The sequence below is a fragment of the Petromyzon marinus genome, chromosome 14 (assembly GCF_048934315.1).
Source record: "Petromyzon marinus isolate PM22_M1 ecotype Great Lakes invasive population chromosome 14, UKy_Petmar_22M1.pri1.0, whole genome shotgun sequence".
Lineage (NCBI taxonomy): Eukaryota > Metazoa > Chordata > Hyperoartia > Petromyzontiformes > Petromyzontidae > Petromyzon > Petromyzon marinus.
In genome coordinates, this window is record NC_133680.1 from 1,911,557 (window position 1) to 1,939,322 (window position 27,766).

The 27,766-nt window shown below is 50.1% G+C and overlaps 1 protein-coding gene and 1 long non-coding RNA gene across 6 annotated transcripts in view; one reads left to right on the forward strand and one right to left on the reverse strand.

The window, feature by feature from the left end:
• The first annotated feature begins 479 nt into the window (after nucleotides 1-479).
• The window catches only part of LOC116942453 (plasma membrane calcium-transporting ATPase 2-like), a 100,258-nt gene continuing 72,971 nt past the window's right edge, over nucleotides 480-27,766 (forward strand). For 2 of the 5 annotated variants that reach the window (XM_032954399.2, XM_032954394.2), the window contains exons 1-2: nucleotides 480-716; nucleotides 19,720-19,848. The gene's annotated coding sequence lies outside the window, so the exon portion shown is untranslated. Of the gene's footprint in view, nucleotides 717-1,355; nucleotides 1,573-19,719; nucleotides 19,849-27,766 lie in introns of those variants that run through there. The other 3 variants (XM_032954395.2, XM_032954396.2, XM_032954397.2) reach the window with 3 other exon arrangements.
• Nucleotides 4,658-19,103, reverse strand: LOC142924564 (uncharacterized). The gene is made up of 3 exons (XR_012941674.1): nucleotides 17,030-19,103; nucleotides 11,579-11,650; nucleotides 4,658-9,954 (listed from the first exon to the last, which is right to left on the reverse strand). It is a non-coding gene; the product is annotated as an uncharacterized LOC142924564 (long non-coding RNA).

Sequence of the window (27,766 nt, forward strand, 5' to 3'; positions counted from 1 at the left end):
TCAACAGGCCATTCTTTGTGGAACACAAAAAAATGGGCGCAGACTATATTAAAAATAAATGCCACCGGCAAGCAAGCACTTTCTTCACACTGTATGTTTTTTTTCTCTGTCGGAGCCTCAGCGACCTGTTGTTTTTCCATCACTAAAAAAAAAACCCTCGCCGCCAACCGTGGAAATGAAGCTGTGGGATCTCTGAGGCCTTGAAGAAGGAATTCCTGTCTGCCCCTTGGACTTTGTTTTTTCATCTTCATGCCGATTTTTTTTCCATGACGTCACAGGCCCTGTGGAGAGAATCCCGTTGCGGTATTGCTAAGCGACCGGCAGCGCCATTAACGTTGCCACTCCCCAGCCAGCCACAACGCCACCCCACATGCCCAACCCAATCCCACCCCCCTCCCCTGTTGTCCATGCTGGCCATGACACACCAGCCCCAACCCGGCCCTCCTCTCTCCACCAGCCTCCCCCCCGCCCTCCCCACAACTAACAGGCTGAGCAAACCAAGCTCCGCTCAGAGCGTGACAGAGTGCCTCCAGGCCAAGGTTGTCAGGGTAGTAACGAGCAGCAGCAAGCCGCCGTAGTCTGCCTCTCGTTTTGGGGTTTTTTCCCTTCTGCTTCTTCTTGCTCTAAGTGACACCCGGGCAGTGGAGACAACCCAAGGCCAGGCAGCAGCGGCAGCAGACAGCCCCACGTCCCACGATTGCTGTACAGGTCCGCAGGTGTGATTGCACCCATTGTCATTTTCGTGGTGGGTGGGTGGTGGATTGGTGGGTAGTGGGGTAAATTGGTGGGTGGGTGAATGGATGGGAGGGGGGGTAGATGGGTGAGTGGGTGGGTGGATGATTGGCTGGGTGGATGGATAGTTGGGATGCGTGGTGGAATTGCAATGCACTCTGCCCGTTTTTTCTCCGGCTGGCTCTCTCGCTCCCTCCCCCTCCGTCTCTCAAGATCCCTCTCGCTCTCTCCCCTCTCAGTATGCAACAAGTGTTTGCGTTAGTTCTCACAATCCCAGTGATGCCGTGCAACGCGACTGAGAGCGCGAGCGCGCGTTGGAATTTCCAAGACCCCCACCCCCCGGGCTCTCGAAGAGAACTTAAAACGCGAATAAAGGCGGACGAGATAGCCAACGAGTCCCCGGCGGCCACACGCTCACTTTGGCACTGCCAGGCCCCGTGTGTGGCAGCGAAGGGGATGTGTGATTTAAAATGCAATGCTGCTGCCACTGTGGTGATGCGGTAAAAACATTGGATTTGCATTCCAGACGTCGCCTGTTCGATTTGATCTCCGGGCGCGGCAGCTGAAACATTTCCCCCTCCCCCCGCCTCCGCGTCTGTCTGTCCAGCAGTCGGTTGCCCGTAGGCGCACTATTGGCAGGACACGTGTGGTTGGGTAAAGTGTGGGGACTCCCACCTCTCCCGAGTTGTCTGACCGGAGCGGGAAAGCGTCGTGCCGAATGCTGGCTATCGTGGGGGTTCCTCGAGCCGCTAGGGGCTCGCTGACGCCGTCTTCCGCCAACAGTTCCTTGTGCAAGCAGTTGCAGGGTCGTACCCTGACCTTTCGTGATGTCGCGCGATGGTGAGTTTGCGCGTGTGTGCTGCTTGGTATGCCGTGTGCATGCTGCGTTCAGCGCTACGCAGAGACAATTTCAAGGCAATGCTGTCTTGCAAAGGGAACGGGCGGTGGAGTGGTGGCGCAGTGGTTAGGGAACTGCGCCGTTAACCCCCGCCATCTGAGTTCGATTCCAGGACACGGCTAACATCAGTGGCGAGCGATATCTGAACTTGTGCTGCTGAGCCTCCCCATCCACAAAAAGCCCGGAGTGGCTAGCGTGGTGAAGTATGGATGTATTAATCCAGAAGTGGATTATCAAAGAGATAATAATCATATGTTTTTTTTAAATATAGAAAATATAAATTTCATGGGTTGTATATGTGTGTGTTGTCATCAAGGCATGTTACATGCAGTGTATCCTGTACTGTGTACAGCAGAGGGCAGTGCATACAAATCTATTGTTGATAATTGTTTTTTTACCCTTTTTTCTGGCAACAAAACTGACACCTTTTTACAAGGAGTCATGTTTACATTGACCACAATACCTGCGGTTGCCAGATAAAAGGGTAAAAAACCAATTATCATATTTTGTTACTGGCAAATGAGGTTTCCAATGGTGTAAATGCTTACCCCGAGCTCTCATACTCTGATGGTGCATTGTCTTTGAATTGTGCGCCTTTTGGCGTCTTCTGGTCCAACACCATGTGAGACGAGGCTCTAAAGAAAGCTGTCTCGGGTGTGGCCCAATCAATTTCAAGGACAGTGCCACATACATTATCAGAGTTGTTTTTTGTTTGCGTTCCGACCGCAGGTATTGTGGTCAATGTAAACGTGACTCCTTGTAAAAAAGGTGTCAGTTTTGTTGCCAAATAAGAGGGGAAAAAAACCAATTATCATATTTTGTTACTGGCAAATGAGGTTTCCAATGGTGTAAATCTATTGTTGTGCTTTACTATTCACCCAAATATATGCTCCCTCCTTCACCGATCCCGTATTGATGAGCGCAGTCAAGTGTGGTCAATTACCTCCTGTGACCTGCACGGTGTGGGGAAGTTACCACCACTAATAAGCTGCACCTTGTTATTGGTAGTTCAACATGCATACGTGCCTCTCCATCTCTCCATAATTGTTCTATACGAATGCAACCTATATTCCTGTAATCACATGCACAGGTTAATATCTTTTATATATAGAAAAACTAAGTAAGTTGAGTTTGCCAAAATCATTCCCAGAGCAGTGTTTTGGACTCTTCCGGCTGAGATGATGCTCTTACAATAAGTGATGGCGATAGGCAATCTGCCAGGGACCGTGTCTCTCTTGGTCTCGCATTTACTGTGGCGCTTCGAATGCTCTCGTCATCCCATTGCTTTCATCATGGGCATTAACCCCGAGCCCAGAGAGTGGTGCATCAGCCAATAACCACTCGATACATCAATGCGTCAATCAGCGAATGTATGTACAACAACGGACAGAGAGGGCCAGGTGGTATAGTGGCAACTTGGTCACGAGCAACACCTGCTACATTCGGTGAATACATTTTGAGATTAAACAACAACAAAACATTTAACAGAAAATTTGAATGCTAAGTACACAGCCCCCGTTTTTTGTCCATCCATTGCTAGATGAGGGCCTCCCTCCCTGTGCCATGCGGGGTCGTGGTGGTTGTTTAATCACAGGTTGGGGAAGGCAGGGAGCATAGATGTGGAAGCGTAGTACAAGACAACAATGGATCTTGCCGCGCCGCATTCTGTTGCCCACAATATCGGCCTGCAGTAGCCTATAGCACCTGTTATCCAATTCCGATCACCAATACCGAGCACGATGCAGGCTCAGACCTGCTTAGCTTGCGGGAACAATCTGGGTGATTTCTTCATAGGCTGTGCCATCTTACTGTACGCTGCACGACAAACTCGGGCTGCTCACTTCATCGGGAATTACGAACTATGGCTTCATATCCTGTTGAGTAACTGCACTGGGATTTTGCGCAAATTAACTCAGTGGCTCGTAAAGTGGAAACGTCTTCGGAGAAGAGGCGTGGTTTCAAGTTTCATTTGTTAGGTATAGCCCTGTGAGCCATGCGGCTCTTAAGTCGGGTGCAACCGCAACAAACAAAATATGAATACAGAACATCCCAAAGCGACGAGGCGCAACAGAAACATCCTGGAATTCAACCAGCAAATATTCCACACAAAAAAATATATTAAAACGCTGTGTGCAAAAATCACAATGTGGTACAAGCCAACAACAACAACAACTATAAGACAATTTAGATTAACCGTATGTTTTCGAATTACCAAAATAAAGTTACAAAAACAATGTAACAACAGTAATCATAGGAACAAGTGGGTTCGTGACCCCGTCTGTGCGGACCGCCGAGCGTTAATGCCACTCGTGCGCCTGGTAGCGGAGTTTCTGCCGGCTCGCTGGTCGTTCTCCCATTAGAAGCAAAACGTGAAATGTTGAGGAATTCAACAAACATCCCCGTGTAGCAGGAACCTCGTAAAAAACATGTCGTGAGACTCTCTGAAGCTTTCACTAAATGGGGACAACAGTATAATTAGTATTGTAACTTGTTTAGCTCGGAAAGCGTCAAGACATTCGTTTTAGAAGGTTAAAGGTTTGTGGAACATCCCGTGCCCTACCCCCTAAACTGCTGACATCAAACTGGAGGGCGCTGGGCCGATAACAAAAACGCCATGTTGAATCCATTTAGCCGAGCAAACGACACTCATCCCACTCGACGACCGGTTACGTAAATTGCGCAATTCCAGAAAGTGGCACCCCAAATCCGGTTAAAGGACACAACATTCATACTTTCACTCCAAAGCTGGTTAAAGTAAAGTTCCTAAACCAATGAACTCCACAACCACTCTAATACTGATTCAATTAAGAACATAAATTACTCCTACCGCTCCACACCAACCGGTTAAACAAAGCAACAGCGTTCCATCTCATCACTCCAAAATCACCACCAACATCGATCTCATCGTGATCACCATCCTCACCAATCCCACAAACCTCACTAACTCCACCAACCTCTTGCTGACAATCATACCTGGCAAGCAGAGACGGCTGAGATGGAACGGATTGTATTTATGATGTTAATCACGCGGGGAGACATCTCGAGCAAACGCGGGTTCATAATGAAATGCCAGGTCGGGGAGTTTGCGTAAATATTGAATGTCTGTGTCCAGCGAATCGGGGCAATTAAGGAACTCGCTAAACAAACAACGGCCTGATCGGTCACATCTGGCCGTGGTCGCTGGGGCGGCGAAGTGACGGCTAACATCATAGTTGGTGCTGCGGGGGCATTTTGAGGCCACGGGCGGTGAGCCGAGCCGAGCCACGGAGCAGCCGCGCTCTCTCGTTCCGGCGAGTGGGCTGCGAAGGACGATGGCGTCGGAAAGTCCGCGATAAGGACGCGACCATCGCTTATCTGTTCGCAGGCTGCGATGCAGAAAACACCGCTCCCACGCACGCTTTACAGCCGAGGGTGAATGGCTAACGAGGAGCGTGAGCATCAATTGATGACACGTTATCACTGCTGCTCCCAGCATTGATTGATAATCTCTGGAGCACACAACACGAGAGAAGGAGACTGAGCTTGAAAGCATTTGTGTGCATTAGCTGTTTGTCTGCCCGTTTGTCCGCAATGGGGAGGAGGGGGGGGGAGGTCATGATAACTATCGTAAATATTACGCAATGTAAATTTAATTGAGGTATACAGTTGTGTTGCTATTAGGGACTTGAAAATTGGCCAAATTGATCATGTACATCTAAACTGAAAACCCATTTCCCTTTAACTGCTTTTTGTGTGTAGTTTGCTATCTTTCCCCCGACATCCGATTAGCACGGTCGGCTACGTTACGGTGCGAAAGAAGTTCAACGGACATCACACACACAGAGGGTTGCCCAAAGGCTATCCGTGGGCAGCCGCACTGCCGATTGAACAAAGTTGGATTCCAAACGCACGTTGGGATGCGCTGCATGCAGACTCCATGCGTGGGCATGGTTTTTCTTTCTTCCGCAACGCGATCCGCCACAACAGCTGGTGCCGCGTGCTCTGGGACGGTCGCTTGGGGTGCTCTCACGGTCCGATACTCGGGGAGACGGCGCCCCGAAGCGATTCAGAAATAACCGCCTCGACACTCGGCGAGTGAGTAATGGCGAGGGATGAGTCTCTTTGGGGGGTTTATGTTTGATTTGCTGAAATAAAGATATGAATACAAATCCCAAACCAACAAGCAGATAGCCTCAGGCAGCATCATAAAATCAGCAATAACCATAGAGCAATAACATTGGAGTGGTAATATTCACAAGTACTATATTAGAATGGTAGGGTGATGGCGCAGTGGTTTACGAAGTATTCTATGAACCCAGAGACCTGAGTTCGATTCCCAGCCACGGCTAACAGAGATATCTGACCTTGTCATGGGCATCACCCGAATGCACCAACCCTGCACTGACCAACGTGATGAGGCCTTCGTGACAGCGGACTGGCTGATGACTGAAAATCGTTATTTTGTAGTTACAATAATAAACCATAATAATAGCACCGCCTGAAAACAACGTGTATCATTCATCAAAAAACACACCAAGTGTAACGCTGAGAGCCACCAGGGCCAAATAACGTGATGGACAAAACAAAGATGATACCCCCCCGCCAAATGACAAATGTTCTTCCATCGCAAAAGGGGGAATAATATTTGCTCTGGTTTGCGTGTCCCGGGCATTGGTGCGCGTGCTTTGTGTGTGGCATGCAGCTCCGTGCTTGCCCATCCCCAAGGAGGCCGTCTTTAGAGAGCGGTCTCTGTCTGGGGGTGCCAGGGTCTGTAGCCCAGGGCCGTGAATTTTTAGTGCCTCCTTCCAAAGCCCCCCCCGCAAACGATATATAGATAGAGTGCTTGATGATGGTTTGACATGCTATACTGTAGCACTATCATAGATCCTATGCGTCATTCATCATTGTTGTGCTGGAGAGCAATCTCGCGACCTTGAAATGGGCATCGATGTTTCATGAGCACCCGTTCAGACCTCGAGCGAGATCTCGAGTGAGATCGGATCTCCTGTTAACAATCCGATAATGTTGGGATGGTGGATCTCCAGCGAAACGTCAGTTGACCCATGCGCTGTTGAAGCAGTGAAACATGCGGCCACGTTTGAGTCACGTGACACTTTATTAATTGGCTGTGTCGGGTGGAGGAGGGAAGAAGGGTTTACGACACACATTTTTTTTTACACGACCCAACCCAAATTAAACTAATTATGATTGATCATTTAGTAATTAAAGGCGTAGCTTCGCTATGTGCTTTTACTGTGCAGGTTATGGGGCCACATTTTAATCGTCGTGTTCACTTAAAACTTCGACTTACCTTCACAATTGGTACGTCACGTTTAAGCGCCAGAACTGAAATAACCGAAGTGAAAAACCAATGGAGCGTTTGGCCCCGTGAATGCGGAGGTGGTCGTGAAACATTGGAGGGCAGACAATTGAATATCTACAAGCCTGGTGCCCATACAACTCTTCTCAGTCCGGGCCTCCGTCACATGTAACGCAGCCCTTCTGGTGAGCGTGGAGTTTTTTTGGGCTTCGTTTTCCGCCCGATCCAGAATACCGGGCCCATCCCAAGAGGAGCTCCGTTTCACCCACGCGAATGGTTCAGTCCGCGGCGAGCGACGGAAAATGCGCGGTGTGCGTGCACTCACGCCACCACCGGTGTGTGTGCTTGGGTGGAGGGGGTTATTCACTTTGGGGCTGTCCATCTCGAGGGGAGGTAGGAGGGGGAGTAGGAGGAGAGGGCACTCGGGGCACACTTTAAACAGCCTGGTGCTGGTTGGCGATGTACGCCTCTAAGCTGGCCCTATGGAGGTGAGCGGTGGCGGATCGCTAATATGCTGTGGAACTCCCTTACCGTGGGAGTAGAGGAGGTTGCCATACCCTACTTCGCTTTGATAAGGGCAGTACAGAAAACTTGCTATATTGCCATCTGTTTCCTTCTGCACGGGGATAGAGTGTTACCCCCTCGTACGCGTGGGGTTTTCCCCGGGTGCCCCGATTTCTTCCCGCTTTTGAGTAAACTCTCTTTCATTGTACTCTTTGAGTCTTTCGGTAAAGTCACGTAGATAGAAAAATAAGAATAAAAAATCACGACGTTTCGATCGCAACACCAGCAATCGTCTTCAGGCGAACTGCTGAGGCAGGAGAAATATAGCATTGGCTCAAAACATCTTAAAATGTAAACTGCCGAAAAAAGAGCCGTATTACTAATTGTAGTTCTCCCGGATAAATAAGTAAATTGTCATTAAATCACCATTGCATGGACGAACCAAAGCAAGACTCTAACAGCTGGTGAAGTATGGTCTCCCATGACTGACAGCATGGGGAAGAGGCGTGTGGGGTGACCTGTGACGCAGTGGTTAGCACTCCGCACTGTGAACCCGGCGACGTGAGTTTGATTCCCAGTCGTGGCTAAAGTCAGCGACGGATACAATCCGAACCGGGACTGGGCCCTGTCCATCTCCCTTCACCAACCGGCACTGACCGGTGGGATGAAGTACGGAAAAACAAACGCCCATGAGTGACACGGCACGGGGTGGCCTTCATACAGCAGTGTATGACGGAGATCTGAAAAGTGTTATTGTTAAGGGAGGAGGCACAACTGTATAGGGGATTGTGAACCCCCACGCATAGAATTACCACACCACAAGATCCAAAACAAGACTGTGTAAGCTGCAAAGCTTGAATAATATTCTCCTGTAAGGGGAGACCGTTGTGTGTTTTGAGTCGTGAAAACACAGCGGAGCTATTATTCATGGGGCGAGGATTTGCAAAATTCTCTCAGTCACTCTCGGCGCAGGCAAACAGAACGGAGCCACTGGAAGCCACCAAAATTCCACGTTCTCGTGTTACCAGTAAAATAACGTGCTCACAAATGATGATAACAACGTACAGCTCTATCGCAATGATAGTTTGTTGAAGACCTCTCCCGAGCCGGTTTGGCTGTGAGGGTTGTTTGACCGCACCGCGCCGGCACCATCTTACTCGCCACGGTGCTCAGTGCGCGTTGGCAAGGCCGACTCAGACACCACTTGCCACTGGCGTGAAGAGAAGCCTGGAAATTGAACTCGGGTCCCCGGGGTTCGAGAATAGTGCGCCAACCTTTGAGCCATCTTCGTTCCACCTCCGGGTACCAAACCAATATTTAAGTGCAATTTGAGCTCATCAAATGTCTGTCCCTTGTTTCGAGTTGCATTTTTATTTTGCTATCGGTGTCATATCGTGAGCCTAAGAATCCGTCTGGATCTCTCGTGGAGCGCAACGCATCAGCCCGTGTTATGTAACAGCCCGTAGAAGCAAACTGCTTCTGAGACGCCTCTGATTCACCCCCCCCCCCGCACACATTCGGGGAAGGCGCTTTCCCGAAACACCCGACTTCACAGACATGTCCGTCGCTTGGCATGACGACTACTAAATGTAAATTACTTGGCGGACAGAGGTGGGTGATACAAGGAACCTGCCCATGGTTTGAGCTGACGCGCCGGGTGATTGAATCGAACCGACGACCCTCTGGATTGCAAATCCAATGTTTAACCATTTCACCACACCATTTAAAATCACGCATCCCCTCGCTACCACCTGGCAGTGGCACGCGGTGTGTGTGTGTGGGTGGCCGGGCACTTGTTTGCTATCTCATCTGCCTTTATTCGTGTTCTAAGTTCTCTTCGAGAGCCCAAGGGGCCTTATAAATTCCAACGTTCAGTCGCGTTCCACGGCATCACTCGGATTGTGAGAACTAAGGTAAACACTCGTCACATACTGAGAGGAGAGAGATGTTGAGTTCAGTGTGCTAACCATCAAACCACGGCAGAACCCTGCCAATTGTAGGGAAATACAAAAATAAAGAAAGGTCTTGTGCCCGGACCTGAACAGGGGCAACGGAGTCGACAGCACAAACTGCAGGGGGCTCAAAAAGAGCTTCATCGCTACGTGACCCGGTGTGTTCGTAAGAAGGTTCAGCTGTTTTGCGGAAAGGGGGCGGGGGGGGGGCACTCCTTGTTTTGTACGGCACGGCGATTAGCGGCGTCCTCTGCTGATGTGGAGGTTTGTTGAGCCAGCGGAGTGCTGCGGGAGTGACTTTGTGAACGTCTCTCGAGATGGTGCCAGGCGAACGAAGCGAGCTCCGGGAACGCTTTCGCCTTTGGATCGCCGCAGCCGCAGTGCCGTGCTGCTTGTCATCGCCCACCGGCGTCGCAGATGTCCGGCCGCACCCTGCCGTGGCGATGTTCGGTCCACAGCAGACCTACCGTCATCCGTGGCAGGTCCATCGAAGTAGGGGGGGGGGGTTCCGAGGTGGGGCCTGCGTCGAGGCCGTTGTCTCGCCCTCCTTGCGTGGTGTCCCGAGCGCTCTGAGCCCGTAGTTGTAACAACAACAACGAATACGTTCATGAAGTGCCTTTCATGGAGGATGTCAAAGCGCTGCACGATAAACCTCAGCAAACACAAATAACTCAAGAAACCAAAACATATCATAAAAATAACGATAAAAAATGCTCAGAACGTATTTTCAAAGCGTCCACAGACTCGAGAGAGAGAGATCCTGAGATCTCGTGGCAGAGAGGTTCCACAGTCTGGTGGCGGGACAGGAAAAATCTCGGTCACCCATCGACCGAAGCCTCCATGAGCTGGGAACGCAGAGGAGATCTGCACCCCCAGATCTTAAAGACCTTTAAGTGGGCCTGTGGGTGTGGCCACGTGCCTCTGATGAAGTGGGCTGGAGCAAGGTGGTGAGCTTCGTGGGTAAGCAGCAGGATTTAAAACTGAATCCTCTGTGAAGCTGGCAGCCAGTGCAAGTAGACCAACGAAGACTACAAAGGTAGAATGACGATGAGAGAAGGACGATGGGAGAAGGACGATGGGGGAAGGACGATGGGAGAAGGATGATGAAAGAAGGACGATGGGAGAAGGACGATGGGAGAAGGACGATGAGAGAAGGTCGATGGGAGAAGGACGATGAGAGAAGGACGATGGGAGAAGGACGATGGGAGAAGGACGATGGGGGAAGGACGATGGGAGAAGGACGATGGGAGAAGGACGATGGGGGAAGGACGATGGGAGAAGGACGATGGGAGAATGACGATGAGAGAATGACGATGGGAGAAGGACGATGGGGGAAGGACGATGGGAGAAGGACGATGGGAGAAGGACGATGGTAGAAGGACGATGAGAGAAGTACGATGAGAGAAGGACGATGGGAGAAGGACGATGGGAGAAGGACGATGAGAGAAGGACGATGGGAGAATGACGATGAGAGAAGGATGATGGGAGAATGACGATGAGAGAAGGACGATGGGAGAATGACGATGGGAGAAGGACGATGAGAGAAGGACGATGGGGGAAGGACGATGGGAGAAGGACGATGGGAGAATGATGATGAGAGAATGACGATGGGAGAAGGACGATGGGAGAATGACGATGAGAGAAGGACGATGGGAGAATGACGATGGGAGAAGGACGATGGGAGAAGGACGATGAGAGAAGGACGATGGGAGAAGGACGATGGGAGAATGACGATGAGAGAAGGACGATGGGAGAATGACGATGGGAGAAGGACGATGGGAGAAGGACGATGGGAGAAGGACGATGGGAGAAGGTCGATGGGAGAAGGACGATGAGAGAAGGACGATGGGGGAAGGACGATGAGAGAAGGACGATGGGAGAAGGACGATGAGAGAAGGACGATGGGAGAAGGACGATGGGAGAAGGACGATGAGAGAAGGACGATGGGAGAAGGACGATGAGAGAAGGACGATGGGAGAAGGACGATGAGAGAAGGACGATGGGAGAAGGACGATGGGAGAAGGACGATGGGGGAAGGACGATGGGAGAAGGACGATGGGAGGACGATGGGAGAATGACGATGGGAGAAGGACGATGGGGGAAGGACGATGGGAGAAGGACGATGGGAGAATGACGATGGGAGAATGACAATGGGAGAAGGACGATGGGAGAAGGACGATGGCTCCGTCTGACCTTGCGCTCACGCTGCAAGGTCGCGAGTGCTGGAAGGGTCCAGGCTGGCTCCGAGATGTCTCCTTCCACTGGCTGCTGCCGGAGATAGTTGAGGCGAGGGTCGGAAAACGGATAAGTATCCGTGGATAATCATTAAACACAAATATGTGTAGGGAAATACCATTCACGCTGTGCTCCGTCATTAAGGAGACGGGGGGGGGGGAGTTTGAAATGACCTTGTAAGTCAATTGGCAATCAAATAAAAATGCTTTCGTTTGAGAGGAGATTGCGTGACTGTCAAATACAGAACAGTACAGTCACATCGTATATGCAGGGTGGCCCACCAGTCAGTGCACATCGGGTTTATTTCCACAAATCACATCGGGTTATTCCTGTTATTGTAACAAACGTTCAAACTGACTTCCATTTACATGACAGCACGATGCATGAATTTAGGACTTTTTTTGTTAAAGATTACAGCCGCCTTATTGAGCGTACATGAAAACGAATTGAACTCGCTCGTCTTCGGTCAATTGAAACGTTTCAATGCCAGCGTTAAAACAAATGAAATAACCCCGTGTGTCTCGACCTGAATCTTATATACGTGGAAACACCACAGTGAGTTGATAGGCAGGCCACGTGTGATGGGGAACTCTCGATCAGAGGCTCTCAACCAGGGGTAGGAGGACTCATGGGGCTACGTGGCAATGTCCCAGGGGGTACGTGAGGTTCAGTTTCAGTTCAGTTTCATTTATTAGGAATAGCCCTGTGAACCATGCGGCTCTTGACTCGGGTGCAACCGCGACAAATAAAAACATGAACAAAGAACATCTTTAAGTGACGACGCGCAACAGAAAAATCCAGGGAAAAAACAGCAAAAGTCTTCCAGAAAAAAAAACACCGTATATCAATGCTGTGTGCAAAAAACCCAGTGGGATGCAGGTCAAACAATGACAACCCTAAGACAATTTAGATTAAGGTAATCAGGCTAACTCTGTACTTTAACAAACATGGCTAAGTCGTACGTGTTCGAAATCACCAATTAGGTGATTTCTAAATGTGTGACATTATATCGTACGTGAGGGTCTTTGGTAAATAATCTCGTATGAAATAACAACGATAAAATAGAAATCCATATGGTAATCTAGAGTAATGTAAAATACCTTTCTAAACTCACTGATCTTAAACAATGTCGGGTTCCAAGAGTGACCAGCGAGCGCGAACACATTACGTCACGCAGTTACGAGCTAGTGAGGAAACCTCACAAAATGGACAATTGGTTAAAGTATCGATGTTAATTTTTCAAACATTTATTTCTCAGAACCACGTTGGGTCAGGCCAGGGGCTACTCGGTTGAAACGGAATTCAACAAAGGGTCGTGCAATAGCCAAAAGAGGTTCAGAATAACTGCTCGAGAGCTCCTTCCATTCGAGCCACTTCAACCAGCAGTGCTGTGAGCGAGCAATTTCAGTGCTGCACCTTTGCCTTTAACACAGCAGCGATGATGATGATGACGTTTACAACGTTTTGCTGCCAAGACGCTCATTGACCTTTCATTCGTCTTAACAAACGTTTTGTGGTGTCTAGTGCAAGACTCGCCCGGCCTGTTGTTAAAGTGTATTTGGGGATTCCGCGCTGGCGGCAAAACGCAGGTACTTAGCGAAATCTGTCAGTGCATTTCATGATTTGTTGCGACATACAAGGCGGCAGTAGTCAGTGGAAAGTCTTTCATGTCGCCCACGCGAGAATAGCAATTAGTACCGCGATCGTCAACGCTGCATTCCTTAAGGACACTCAATCTCTCTCTCTCTGTCTCACTTCACCACTGTCAATCAGTGTGATCACTCGACACATTATACATCTCGAGTTAATATGCAGCGTTTCCGCGTTAATCGAGGTGTGGGGGAATGGACATCCGGGCTGTTGTTGGGGCCTCAAGGACCGACGAGTCCATGAGGTGTTCCCCACGCTACCAGGATATGCACAACATATATCCGTGAAATTTCCTCCTCTAACTACTGATATATTTTTCAAACGATCATGGGAATAACGTGAGATTTATATGAAGGCCTCACCAAGCACCAAATTATTTTTTTCGGGATGGTCCCGTATCAGAATGCTTGGCCAATTGAGAGCATTTCATTGTCGAAGGAATCTCTGGAGAAATCCGGACCAAAAATCCAGCCATAATCGGCATCATTACCAGCCATGTTCGATCCACTGCCTGATGATGCCCTCCCCTAGCTGTGTGCAGTCTTTATTTGCCATTATTTGTCCCTCCCCCATGAGTTCAGCGGCCAAAGGGGACAGAGCGGATGCCAGATGGTGTGGGATGCTGTCAGGGCAGACCTTGGAGGTCGCGTGTCCACTGTGCAGCAGCTGATGGGATTGGTGGAGGTTAAGAGAGCACCAGCGCTGTGCCGTGGCAGCAGCAGCTTCAGCCGTGGTATACTGGAGGTGGTGTACCGGGCACATACGTAGTTGTCTGCGTGAGCGCGCTGCGCTACGAACTCCACGATCGGGGTTCGATTCCCGCTCACGTTTAACAGCAGTGACGATTGTCTAAACCTATCCTCGGCCTCTCCTAGGTCGACTCGGCCTCAAATGAGTACCTGGTGCGGTGTGTAAACATCGACACCACGGAGACAAAGGCGGCCGTGCGTGGCGCTGGCCACCCACTACCCCTCGTGTGCCGTGCCGGCCTTCATAGGTGCTATTCGCGAACAGCACTTGCTCCTACAGTACCGTTAAATGCTCTAATTGGAGGGGGGGGGGCATCTCTTTGTCTTTGTAATCCTCCCAAATCGAGTTGCGCTCGGGATAAAGAGGGCGTCTCTCTAGAAGGTTCTGCCCCTCCACCCCTGAGTGGCTCGCCCACACGGCTATAGACATGGGACACAGATCGACGTCTCACGACCGCCCGTGCGGCTTCTCGCACGCCACAGGGTGGCCTAGTCCGACGGCGAGGAGTGCAATATCTAAAATCGCTGTCGTATGCATCATCGGGGGTGGTTTGTCGTAACGTGTTTAGCGTTGTCATGAAGTGGGTTAAAAAATCATTACCGGCGCTATTGGCAGGGAAACCCAATTGTGCCAAAGTACATAGCGGGAGCAACGCGGGGCCAGCCGTACTTGCAACAACAAAAACAATAACAATCACGGTGGATTTACTGGCTGCTTGGCAGGCTCAGCTGCAAGTCGAGGAGTCTGTCTCCGGCCTGCGTCTCTGGGATTTACAAACGGAAAGGCGATGGCTTAGGACGACGTCAGGGGCCGACCCGCTGTGGCAAGACAGCACAAGCGGTGGCAGCAGCGGTGGCAGCTGTGGCCGTGATAACTTGTTGCTCTTTATCATAGCGCGAGGTATACCGGAGGTGGTGCACCGGGCACGTAGAACAATTTTTTTCCAGGTTGCTGACCCAAACCGAGCAGAGTGAAATGTATCCCTGATTTTATATACGGTACATCACGTGTTTGTATATACGGTACATACACGTGTTTATGTGTGTGAGCGATTCGATTACCATTCACGGCCAACACCAGTAACGATTATCTGAACCGGTCCTGGGACTCCCGTAGGTCGACTCAGCCTTAAATGAGTACCTGGTGCGGTGTGTAAACATCGCCAATAGAGAGACAAAGGCGGCCGGGTGTGGTGTTAACCAACCACCCCCCTCGTGTACCGACTTTAATAGGTGCTCGCTAACAGCACTTGTCCCAACAGCCTGCTAAGTTTACCCGGGGGGGGTGGGGAGGGTTATCTTTGAGCCGCGGCTACATGGACGAGCGAAACGTGAGACAATGAAGTGGGGTCCGTGATGGAGGGGGCGGAGCAAATGCGGAGCGAGCAGCGCTTGGGGGCCGCGCTTTGGCGTGCCAGACGCCCCACGTGACCGCAGCTGCGCTGTCCCCGTGTGCTGCGGCGCCACGCGGAGGCGCAGAGCGGTCAAGGGAGGCAGGGGAGGCAGGGGCTTCCTCAACTGTCATACTCCAATCAAAATAGCTGTTTCTGTACGATTCCAATCATTTTTAGAGTCAAAAATCGCCAAATTTGCGGAGCTCCGCGGCAAATACAGGAAGAGACGAGAGGTGAGGCAGCGACGAGCTCAGCCTCCCCTCTGATTGTGCAACCCCTCAGTAAACTGGATGTTTGTAGACCCCTTCATTTAATGTCCTCGCCTTCCATACTCCAGGTAACTTATTTCACGTATTGTGTATTAAGATATTTAGGCTCGCTGGTCTCATCAGTGAGGCCACGCCCCCTCCGTGAGGCCACGCCCCCCCCCTCAGTGTGTGAATCTGGCTCTGACACTAGCCAGTGCCTCCCCAGCCATTGACCTCACCGCACGTCACCTGGACACAGCCATCACGGAGATGGAGCGGCGGGGTTAGCGCGCACGCGGGGAGCGACGAGACCTTTGCGTGGGTGCGAGTTGCTCTTTATTTAGGCCGGGAATGAGATAACTCCTTCGGGACGCAAGGGTGCCCCTCTGGGTTACACATATAACAATTTAAGAATACAATATTTACAAAACGTAACAAAAGTAGACTCGATTAGACGACGTCTAATCGAGATTAGACGACGTCTAATCGAGAATTTGGCTCCGTAGAAAAATGGTAGGTTGCACTCGCGATTATGAATAAATACAGATATTAAAATAGTATAACTAAACCAGGGATGGAGACGATACAGTGAGACGTTCATCGAGCAGTGGATAGATCATGGCTGACGACGACGATAATGATGTGCGAGTGTTACCGCGGAGATAGCAAAAACCATGCCTCGTGCGTGGCAAGTCCGGGGTCAGATGGATTTGGTGGCTCTTGAACTGTGGCAGCTTTAACATTTTAAAACGTCGGTCATTATTTCGCCGTTATTTACCGCGACTCTATTACCGCCTCTAAATAATGCAGCAGCCTGGAGGGGGTGGTGCTCTGCTTTGCAAGCGTCCATTCGGGTCACTGACCCCGAGAAGGCCGTGTCTTTGGCTAAATCCAGATGGTGATGGTGAGCGAGGGATGGATTTTTAATCTCTTCAAATAATAATATTTTCGATATTTTTTCATTACGTTTTAGCCGCTGTGATTGTACTCCCTGCCGCGCTATGGGTATTAGATCACGGGACGGCGAATCCATTCGTAAATGTTGCGGAGCAGTGCAACCCAGGGTGTCCAAGAACGACTGTCCAAGAGATTTGCACAGAAATTTCGTTGACAAAGAATCTGTTTATCTAAATGAGCTCAAGCCTCCCGTAAAATCAGGCGACTTGTGTGTGGGCGACCCACCACTCTGAATCCCCCCCCCCCCCACTCTGAAACCCTCCCCACTTTTAATCCCTCCCCTCTCCCCACCACCCCCAACTCTGAATCCCCCCCCACTCTGAATCCCTCCCCACCACCCCCCACTCTGAATCCCTCCCCTCTCCCCACCACCCCCCACTCTGAATCGCTCCCCTCTCCACACCACCTCACCGTAAATGCAGAGGCAGCGTCGAGGCCCTGGTGTAGCCACTTCCTCCCTCTCCTCATCTCTCCTGCCCCGTTGGTCCTTCTTCTCAGATCTCTCTCCATACCTTTCCTCTTATTCCCCATTCCCTCTCGACCCTCTTTTCATACACATCGCACCCTTGACTCCCCCACCCGTGGTGTGTCACACCGCGGGTACAACGTTGCTCGTAACGAGAGCAGTGAGCGCTTGAGATGGCACTGCCATGTATGCGACTGCAACCAACGAACGCCGCGCAATCCACACGCGCACACAGAGGCGCATGGTTTCAGGCGTCTCCAACCAATGGCTGGTGAGTGTTAACACGCGTCGATGGATCCCGGAGCGCCCGAAGGGAATCCACGCTTGGTGTAGGGGGCATCCCCCTCCTATCGCGGGCCACTGGTGGCCTCCTGGTGGATTTTAGTGCGGCCACTGACGTGCGGCCGCACGACAATACACAAAAAAGTGAAAACATCCCCCATCGTCATCATCATCGTGCTGTTGTCAAACCCCCGACGATTTCAAATATATGGCGGCCCTCATATTGTTGATGTCTTATCAGCGAAAATGAGTGAGGATCACTGATCTACGGCATACAGATAGGACAGATGATGTTGGGTCACATTTGCTGTACCGTCTTCTCCTGGCGAGCCATGCAGGGGCACCTCCTCGACGCCCACGGGGAGATTCCCAGCATGATCCACCAACCCCCGCTGCTGCTGCTGCCTCCTGCTTGCTGGACCACAGGCAGCCACGTGCAGCAGCACAGCCACCACCACCACCACCACCTGTGGACTCCGACCTCTCCATAAATAGTGGCGCACGTCACATCACAGCCAAACTGATATAATTCTCAGAACTGCGATTTAGTAACGTTGAGTGCAAACGCAAATTTGTACGCATGCATGTTGAACTTCTTTCACACCGTACGTAGCCAACCGCGCTAATCAGAGGTGCGAAGTTTAACTCAATGGCATTGTGTACGGTTATTTTGTGACCGAGCTGAGATCATCAGCACGCTCGCACTCGAGATCCTTGTGCCCCCTTTTGTTCGGCACGATGTCCGACGTTTCGCTCTACATACGTCATCAATACGCAGAACATCCCGATAAAAACATAGCACATCTAAGAGCCTGTAGAGCCCAATGGCGAAAACCTCTGCAGGAATTGTTACATTGCTGAACCACGGGTGGCCGAATTCCCAGATTCCAACCCAGGCTCTCAGTAGAGCAATGCGAGCTTAATGCGTCTCTCTGACCCCATGGAACCACCTCTGGTCGTCGCGGACATTTCTTATCTGTTGCTGCGATGGATGTGTGGGGATGCTGCCCTGGCCTTGCGTGTCAATGTTCTCGGGGTATGCAGCACGCGCTCAGATAGCAGCTGCAGTTCGCTTTGTGTGACCAACGAACGATGCGAGGTGGTGGTGGGGGGGGGGCGACAGGAAGTGAAGGAGGGGCGGCGCGGAGGAAATCCTCGCCATTCTGTAAACCGGCGTTTCGAGAGTGTTTGCAAAAAGGTCTGTTTTTGATAAATTACAACCCAAGGCTGGCACGGTTGTCGGCCACGTTTTCTGCAAAAAAAAAGTTTCGGAGCTCGGGATTTTTCGGTCCTCTGTCCTCAGATGTGGGCGCCACGGTGGCGAGATGTTTACTCTTTCGCTTGGTATGCAGGAGGTCGTGGGTATTTGTGGAGTTTGCGCTTTTCTGTCTCCCCGTGGGCGCGTGGATTTTTCTCCGGGGTCCTCCGGCGGTTCTATCTCCACATTTAGAAACGTACGTTCACAATATTTGGCTGCCATAAATGTCCACGTGATGATGATAAGCCACTTCGTTGAGCTGACATTTGTGTTTTAGTTTTATTTGGAACGCTCTACCTGACCGCTTAGATTATTCCATTTATAAATAAACTAAAACCTTATTTATTGTCTAGGATATGCGAGGTGAACTAGAGATGACAATTTTTTTCTGTATGACACTCTGAAGCCATTCGTTGGGTCTTATAAAAACCGTAACTAAGAATGGTTAACGTGGAGGTTTTGCCCGGAGGTGCTGTACGGCTCTCCGATGCGTGCTTGAGTTGTGGCGCGCGTCGGCCGACAAGGTGTGCCACGTGGAGCGAAACGTCGGACATCGTGCCGAGCAACAGCACGCGCCACGAGCGGAAATCATCGCTGAGGGATATTATTCATTGTTACTTTTGAAAACAATCTTCGCAGAGTAAATTCAACTCGAGAACTATTAAAAGTGCAAGATACTTTACGGGAAGGGCAAATATTTGTGCGTGTGAAGCTTGCACACACACAGACGCAGAAAATACGCGGCTCACTCATTTACATGAACAAATAAATGGGGGATATGAAAAGTACTGTTTGCTATTAGTAACGCGTTGTATAACAGCACCCAGTCACTTGCACGTCTCTCTGAGAAAACCCTCGCAACCAAACCGCCTCGAATTTTTACACCGACGCCTCTGTTGTGTCGCCCCCCCTCCCTCCACTACATTAACAACAACAACAACAAAAATCCATCGGCTCAATCGCAGCCGCTGTCAAGCGGCGGTTGCAGATCGCTGCGAAAATGCCTCTGGGTGCGCGTGGGCGTTCTTTTTTTTGGAAGCTGAAAATAAACATAAATCTCCCCCCCCGTCCCTGGTTTCCCTGCCGAGTTGGTAGGCGCCACCATTTGACTCGACAAAAGAATGCGGAGTGAAGATTGGGAGGCGCAGAGCGGAGCGTGGCTTTACCGGGGAGGCTCCGGCAATAGCGCCGCTCGCCGTTGGCTGTAAGGAACTCGCGCGCACGGTAAGTTGATGATGATGCTCTTCGCGTGTTGTTTGTTCGGCTCTTTGAGCAACAAATGGGTCGTGCGTTGCTCCTGCTGCTGTTGCTGCTGCTTTGTCCACTGATGAATCCCGTGCGCCTTCAGTTTCCATTCAGGTTGTGAGTACCCAGTAAACAATGTCAACGTTGGTTCAACGTTGACATGTGGCTGGAACCGTTGCACCAACGTTGCCCCGACATTTGACCCCTGCGTTCCATGCTTACTGGGTGGAGAGGAGGATGATGATGATGTCTAAAAGTCGCCTGTACAGTGTAAGGAACGCCTTGGCTCGGCTTGGCATCTGAATGCACGTTGCTTGTGAAGCCGACTCGTTAAATCGCGCGCGCGCGCTCTCAGTATGGCCAGCGTCCCCGTGTTGGACCTTCACTCTCTTGTTGCTTCTCGTGTCCGCTTAAAGTGGGACCGTTGACAGGCCCGCCCGCTGTAAGTTTTAGCTGCCTCGAAGATTGTAATGCGACGGTTTTTTTAATTGAGCTTCCCTATTATTACGGAGCGGGGGGGAGGGGTGTCGTTCGTTAAATGAGGTTGTGGCCGTGCAGGTTTTGAATTGCTCCATTAATCCAGACCCAATTAGACCTCGCGAAATGCGAATGTGACCTTTGATGACGGGAGCCTCCCACCAGGGAGAGGTAGCTCCACGCAGAAGAGAGATACTTGACGTTTTTTTTTATCTTGTCCTTATTCGCGCTCAGATGCGACGAGCATGCACATGATGTGTCTTCAAATATCATCACAGTGGTGAGATGTTAACTACCTCGCCTGGCATACAGGAGGTCGTGGGTTCGATCCTGACCCTGATGCCTTACCTGGTAAAAAAAAATCATTGTCATTCTACCACTTTGTTGGACGAAAGCCTCCCCGTTTAATGTCACCGTGGTTACTGCAATGCCCCGATGCGTCTCACCGCTGCACGCGAGCTCATGCCATCGTGCCCGACACGCCCGTGGTGGGTCGAGCTGGCGTGTGCTCTCCCTCCTTCAGCTGCCGTTCCGTCCTCGGCCTCGTTGCCCCCGGCGGCCGTCCCCTTCTCCTCCCGACGCGTCCAGCCCAAAGCTGCGCTTTGACTTTTGTGCAAACTCCAACGAGCCGTCTCTGATTTTGTTCCATTGTAGGAACTCGCGCGCGTTCCGTTTTTTTGTTTTGTTGCAACGTCCCAGCATACTGCGTAAGCCGAGTGAATGTTTTCATTTCCACCGCTACATTAAGAAGAAGAAACCACGCGCACACCCGTGCGTGTTTAGTATTCACGTTAAGAGCGGTAATGTTTTCACACCGCGGCGCGTTTCTTCACCGGACCGAAATAACATTGCCCCCCCTCCCCCCTCTCTCTCTCTCTCGTCGCCCACCACCCCTTTGTTTGCTGGCACCGGCAGATGTGGTATTGTTGTGCTGGGCGTTGTCCCGGACTCCGCGTGGGTTTGGCGTCGCTCTCGGCCGGGTGTTACCCGCGACCCTCGCGCAGTCATCCGACGCCAATCATTCATTGCGCGGTGGCGATGGATCGCACAAAAACAACGGCATGCCGGGGCAACGCACGCCATTCATTACAGCTCTCACACCCCGTGGCAGTCGACGTTGAGCCTCCCAAGTCTCGCCACAGTTTCAATTTCCACGCAATGTAAATATCATCTATCATCATCATTATCACACCGATCGTCGACTGCCATGATGCGTCCACTGCTGGATGATGAACTTCCCAAGCTGTCGCCGTTGCTCGCGGCCTTGCCCACACGCGAGCTGATTGTGTCGCTCCATCTCCACGTGGGATTTCATCTCCGTGCACACAGTCTGAAGAAAAGTGCGCAGAGAAGCGTGCAGGGAGACAGCTGCACGCTGAGAGACAGAAAGAGGAGCACGTGGATTTAAGAACATATGCGTGGCGCAGACATCCAATTTGCTGCTAGGAAATTAAGTGGGCATGGGTAAGACACGTCTCTGGATGTGTGACGATGGTCAGTGGTCGAGACTAATCATGGAATGGCAACCAACGGTGGGAATGTATGGTTGAGAGGACCTCCGCCCACGGAAATGGTGTGATTAAATCAGCTCACGTGCAGGAAATAGACGGGTTGTTGCATAGCTAGACCGTGAGAGATGGTGACGAGTTCGCGGAAGCCTTCATCTAGCATTGGATAGATCATGGCTGATGAAGAATGTCTTTAAAATGGAACATTCTTCTATGTCTTCTCCACTGCCGGAACAATGCGTTCAAAGAGGTCGGTTAACCTTCATAAAAAGTAAAGTCTAGGAAAAACTGGAGGACTGCATTTTTCACGGGACATGAAACCAGACGTCCAATGAGATTGTGAGCTCTGGAGACCCAACATCCGTCTGTGTGGACGAGGTCACTGCATGCTGACAGGTGGATATCATAAATATCTGTCATAAAAACAATTGGCGCAAGGGCCCCGGGCTACTGACACGCAGAGAGAGAGAGCGGATAACACAAAACGAACGAGTTAATGACTTCCGCTGATAGACGCGCCCGTTCGGCGTGAGGTTGTGTGGGCGGCCGCACGATAATCACATCGGGTCGTTATCCAGATGTAACCGCTGACAAACCAGTGGCATACTTATTGAGTGCGCAGGCGTAAGGTGCACGTCACCACCGCGCTGGGGTCCATGGGCCACGGGGGCCCAGGTGCCGGGCTCTGAAAGAGGGGTGGGAATTCAGACAGAGGGGGTTCGGGGAGGGGGGGCTATTTCATTCCTCGCATGAGGGCTCATGCCAACCACGCTACGCCGCTGTTGACACAAAATGTGTTTTACCACGGTTGCTATTAAATCCTGGAATTACAGGGCCCCTTTTGGCCAACATTTGCAGCACAATTGATAGCCAGTGTGCGACGTTTGCTACACCTTGTCATTCCAGTTGGGTGATTGCTCTCAGCGCTGGACCATTTGTTAATCACGCACAGCAAACAGAAAGATCCCCCGTGTCGCCTTAACAGACTGTTGGGGAAAGTGCCGTTAGCGAGCACCTACGAAGGCCGGCATGGCACGCGAGTAGGTGGCTGGCCAGCACCACGCCCGGCCACCTTTGCCTTCCCAGTGCTGATGTTTACACACTGTACTTGGTACTCAGTTAAGGCCGAGTCGACCAAGGAGAGGCCCAGGACAAGCTCAGACGCCACTCAATGCTGACGTTACCCATGGCTGGGATTCAAATTATGGTGGTCAAGTTCGTAGGGCAGCGTGCCGATTGTTGCAGAGGTTCACGGTTAGAACCCGAAATGCGGCCCCGAATAATATTGCGGATGAATTAAACCATAAAATACGCAACGTCTGTGTCGCGGTGTATGCTAAAGGGTCCATTCCGTAATTTGAAGAAGAGCAGGCCGCTGTGTGAAGATGATACAATTTTTGCCAAATTTGAAAAATAAAAAAGTACACGCAAATTATTTAATTGGGAAGCGCATCTCAATTGTGGGCCCCTCCTGTGACAACTTGGCAGGAACTTCCTGAAAAAAATATAGTCCTGGAGACTCAGTGAGGCTATCCTGGATAAATAAGCGTAAATAATGAGTAATAATTACACGTAGATACACGGACTCGCATACACACTCTGTAGTTTATAGTTTATAGCTCGGCTAAGCCCACGATACTCATGTTTCTCTTGCAACGGAGACCTGGATGGCAAACAACAATGTACAGCACAAAACACAATTTCAGTAAAAGCAAACACCACGGTTATGAAAATAAATAACAAACAAAAAAAAGCAGGCCAGAAAATGCTCGCCAAAAATCATGTGTACACGAACAATTATACAAACGTTTATTTTTGCTAAACATTTAACACAAAAAAATGGAAAAGCTTCAGAGCTCCGATAGAGCACCAATCACCGGAGCCAACCGGGCGACTTGCAGCGTTGAAGCCAACGATGCTGGCTACGTTTGAATAATAATAATAATAATAGGTTTTATATCTATAGATATAACTGCTCAACCCGAGCTATAAATGATCTGACACTTGAAAAGTCCTTGTACTGTTTGCCTTTTGAAGTTCTCTGGTCTGACACCGGCAGTGAGAAAAGGTCATAAAGAAGGCTGTCTCTGGTGTAGGCCAATGAGTTTCAAAGACAATGCATCAAAAATTATCAGAGCATTGTTTGTTTGCATCTTTGCCACAGGTACGTGCGGTTAATGCAGACTTGAAAAGGTTTCTACTTGGTGTTTGAGCATCTTAACACTTCCTGTTTTATTGCTAGAAAGGGTAAAACCTATTCTTATTTTTTCTTCATACTTTGATCCTGCCAAAAAAAGGTCCCATAGAGGTGATAGCTACGTTTGGGGAGGTTTCCACGGTTCGTCCTATGAGGTCTAGTGCCTCAGTTTACAGCGGGTGAAGCGCCGGCCCAGTGGCCTGCACACCGTTCCATGAACCTCACAACCTGAGTTCAATTCCCGTTCACGGCCAACATCACCGCCGAGTCCTATCTGAACCGGTCCTGGGCCTCCACTTCACCAACTCGCACTGACTTGCATGGTGAAGTATGGTACAGACAACTATCCGTGAATGACAGGGTGTGGGGGAGACCTTCATACAGCGCAGGATTGAGATCTGATTGACGTACAGTGGGACACTACCGTCTCACCATCTCGTTTCCGCCCACCCGACACTCCTCCATATAATAGATGACCTCGTTGAGACTCGGAACAAGTTCAGATCCCAGTTACCGCTGATGTTATCCGTGGATGGGAATCAAACTCATGTCGCTAAATCACCATAATTGAGCCTAAACGTACCCAACTTTGTCAGTTATTGCAAGCTAAGCAGAATGGTGCCTGGTTAATACACTGATGGGTGACCGCCAGGGCTTGCCTGGTGTGGTAGGCCAGGAGCTGGCAGCGCTGAGTGTCGCCCCACTCGTACGCTTGGTGGACTTTATCCGGGCTCTCCGGTGAAGCTGAACGCTCATTAAACATCTCATTGCGGCAGTACCTTTCTACAAAAGAGTTCTGAGGCTCAATGAGGCTTTCGTGGGTAAATGACCCGGCCATCGCTGTCATTAGCACTCTGATTATTATTATCGGTGTATTGACAGTGTGGCGTACCGTCGTGCCTAGCCCCGGCGCGTGCGTGCGTCATCGTTGTCTTTGGTGTGGCCACTGGGGCCTCACACCGTCCACTTTCCCTGCCGTCGCCTGGAGGGCACTGAGAATGAGAGGCGGTGTTCAATCAGAGACGCTTGCGTTCCCGAGTTTTGGGCGGTGACGCGGCCGAGGGGTCGTGCGTTGGCCCCCCTTCCTGCACAGGCTCGCGGTTCGAAACCCAGTGGCCACGCTGGTTAATGCTGCTGCGTGAACCAACAAATACGCCGCCGTCTGCTTCACGTCGGACGTTAAGGGGTCCCGTGACATGAAAGTAATTAAAATAGAATAGACCGCGTGCACCGGCAAAAATGGGTAAGATGACAGAGAAATGTGGCCCCCATAGTGGCAGACTATTGGCCATCTTTGAAGCATAGCAGCTGCGTGATCACCTTCTATGCGATAAGAATGGAGCGAAACCCAGCTGTAACACATTTTTAGTTGCTTAATTTATTTTGTACTACCCAGGAAAATGTTCTTTGGCAAAATTTATTTTGTTCATTTCTTACCAAGCTGCTTCGGGGTCTGAGGGCAACGTTATGAAATAGAGCGCCGTTTAGCAGTCGCGACCACTTTCATTCTCGCGTGCAATTTCAATTTCCTTCCCACGAAATTGTGCGGATGGCGTGGAGCGATTTGTGTGACAGTGGTCCACGCACTGCACTGTGACTCCGGTGACATGAGTTTGATTCCTGCCCACGGCTAACGTCAGGAGGCGAGTAATGTGAGCTGGTTCCGGCCTCCCGCCCTCCACCTTCATCAACCCGCTATGACTGTTACGGAGAAGTATGGCCAAACATCCCTCCACCAAATTTTGATTTAAAGCTTTCGTGACTACAGGGATTCGTATTCTTGGTTCTTTCGGTAAAGTCACGTAGAAGGGAAACAATAAAATAATAAAAATATAAAACAATAAAATTTTCACGACGTTTCGACTGCAATACAAGCAATCATCATCAGGTGTGAAAACCAAAGCAAGAAAATTAGAAAAAAGTTTCAAATTTTCTTAAATAATGTTTTTACAAGCAATCATCATCAGGTGTGAAAACCACAGCAGTCGAAACGTCACGATAATTGTATTGTTTTATATTTTTTATTATTTTATTGTTTCCCTTCTACGTGACTTTACCGAACCAAGAATATGAATCCCTCCATCATTAACATGGTGTGTGGGGAGGCCTACGAATCGAGCAATAACTTGGCAAAGTAGCGTCATCGCGATAGTGTTGCGCGATAAACATGGCTCGACCATCCAATGTGCGAAATGGTTATGGACCAATCAGTTTCAAAGACAATGCATATATTATAATCAGAGCATGTTTTTTTTACATGTTCACCAAAAGTAATGCGTGTGGTTAATGCAGACAGGACTCCTTGAAAAAGGATTCTGTTTGGTGTTTTAACATCTTGACAGAACTGTTTTATTGCCAGAATGGGTTAAACCTATTGTTATATTTTAATACTGGCAAGAAAGGTCACGTTGAAATGGTTACTATTGAAGTGCTGTAAGTCATTAATATTATTACATTGACAGATATTCAGGAATGTAGCTGACCACAGCAAATACCCGGACAGTGCAATATTGGTTTAGCTTACAGTGATGACATTAGCGTTTGTGCGCCTTGAAGACAAACCTTGGACTCTTCACGACGCAGCATCTCGCGCCACAGCCTCACGTCGGGCGCGCGTGAAGAGAGAGGGGGGTGGGGGGGGGTGAGCGGCGTGGTAGGCAGTGGCCCTGGTGCAAGGAATAAATTCGGTCCTTTGTCTGCCTCCTCTGCCCCTGGCTCTATAGCCCAGTAGCTGAGCCTCCTCTGGCCTATGAGCCCCAGTGCTGCATCAGAGCCTACACACTCGATCGCTATGTACGTATATGTATGTGCGTATGTTGAATGCACTTTTTCGCACCGGAGTTTAGGAAAGTTAATTATTAATGGAAGAGCTGGGAAAGCTGCCCAAATGTGATATCTCTTTGCTCTCTAACTAAATCAGCTCAAGCCTCCCGTAATCCACATGGCATGGCCACCCCCACTCTGAACGCCTCCTCTCTCCCTGGCGCTGCCCACTGTGGAAACAGACTTCACTCCTCCGTGTAGCAGCAACAGCAGCAAGGGTCGATGCCCTTGTGTAGCCTTTCCCTCCCCATCCTCGTCGCTCCTGAACCCTTTGCTGTCGTTTCTCCATCTTCCCGTGGCGTCTCACGGGTAAAAAAAAAGAGTTGCAGTCACCTGCAGAATTCTGTCGATGCTTAGAGCGCGCTCGAAGTGCTTTAATGAAAGTGCGCTTAGCCATCTGTCGCCTGCACTCTGTTTGTAAGCACCCACTGCACGAGGGTCACCTTCATCAGGCACGGCAATTTGCATTTCCTTTAAGGAGATAATTAAAATGACGTGCGGTAATGAGCTCTCGGTCAATAATGCTGCTCATGCTTAAGATTAAAGTAAGTATGAATTACCTTGTAATTAGATCAGAGAATACACAAATAAGCTTTGTGTTTCCTGCTCTGGTGAAAATGAGCAGAAACTCGTAATTCTAGATTAATGGATTTGAATGGGAATTGCCTGTGGTGAAAAGTGCCGATAATCTTGTTAAGCTGAAATGGGAGACATTGGCTGGTAATTAATTGCTTGGATTCTAATCCATCTTCAATACCAGTTTGGTAATGATGCCCATGTTAAAGGCTCTTCGTGACTTGGTCGAAAAAATCCCGTAATATGAAACTTTGGTTCTACTAAATTATCAGGTCTTAAGAGTTACAAATATTGTTGTGATTGTAAAGTGTTGGAC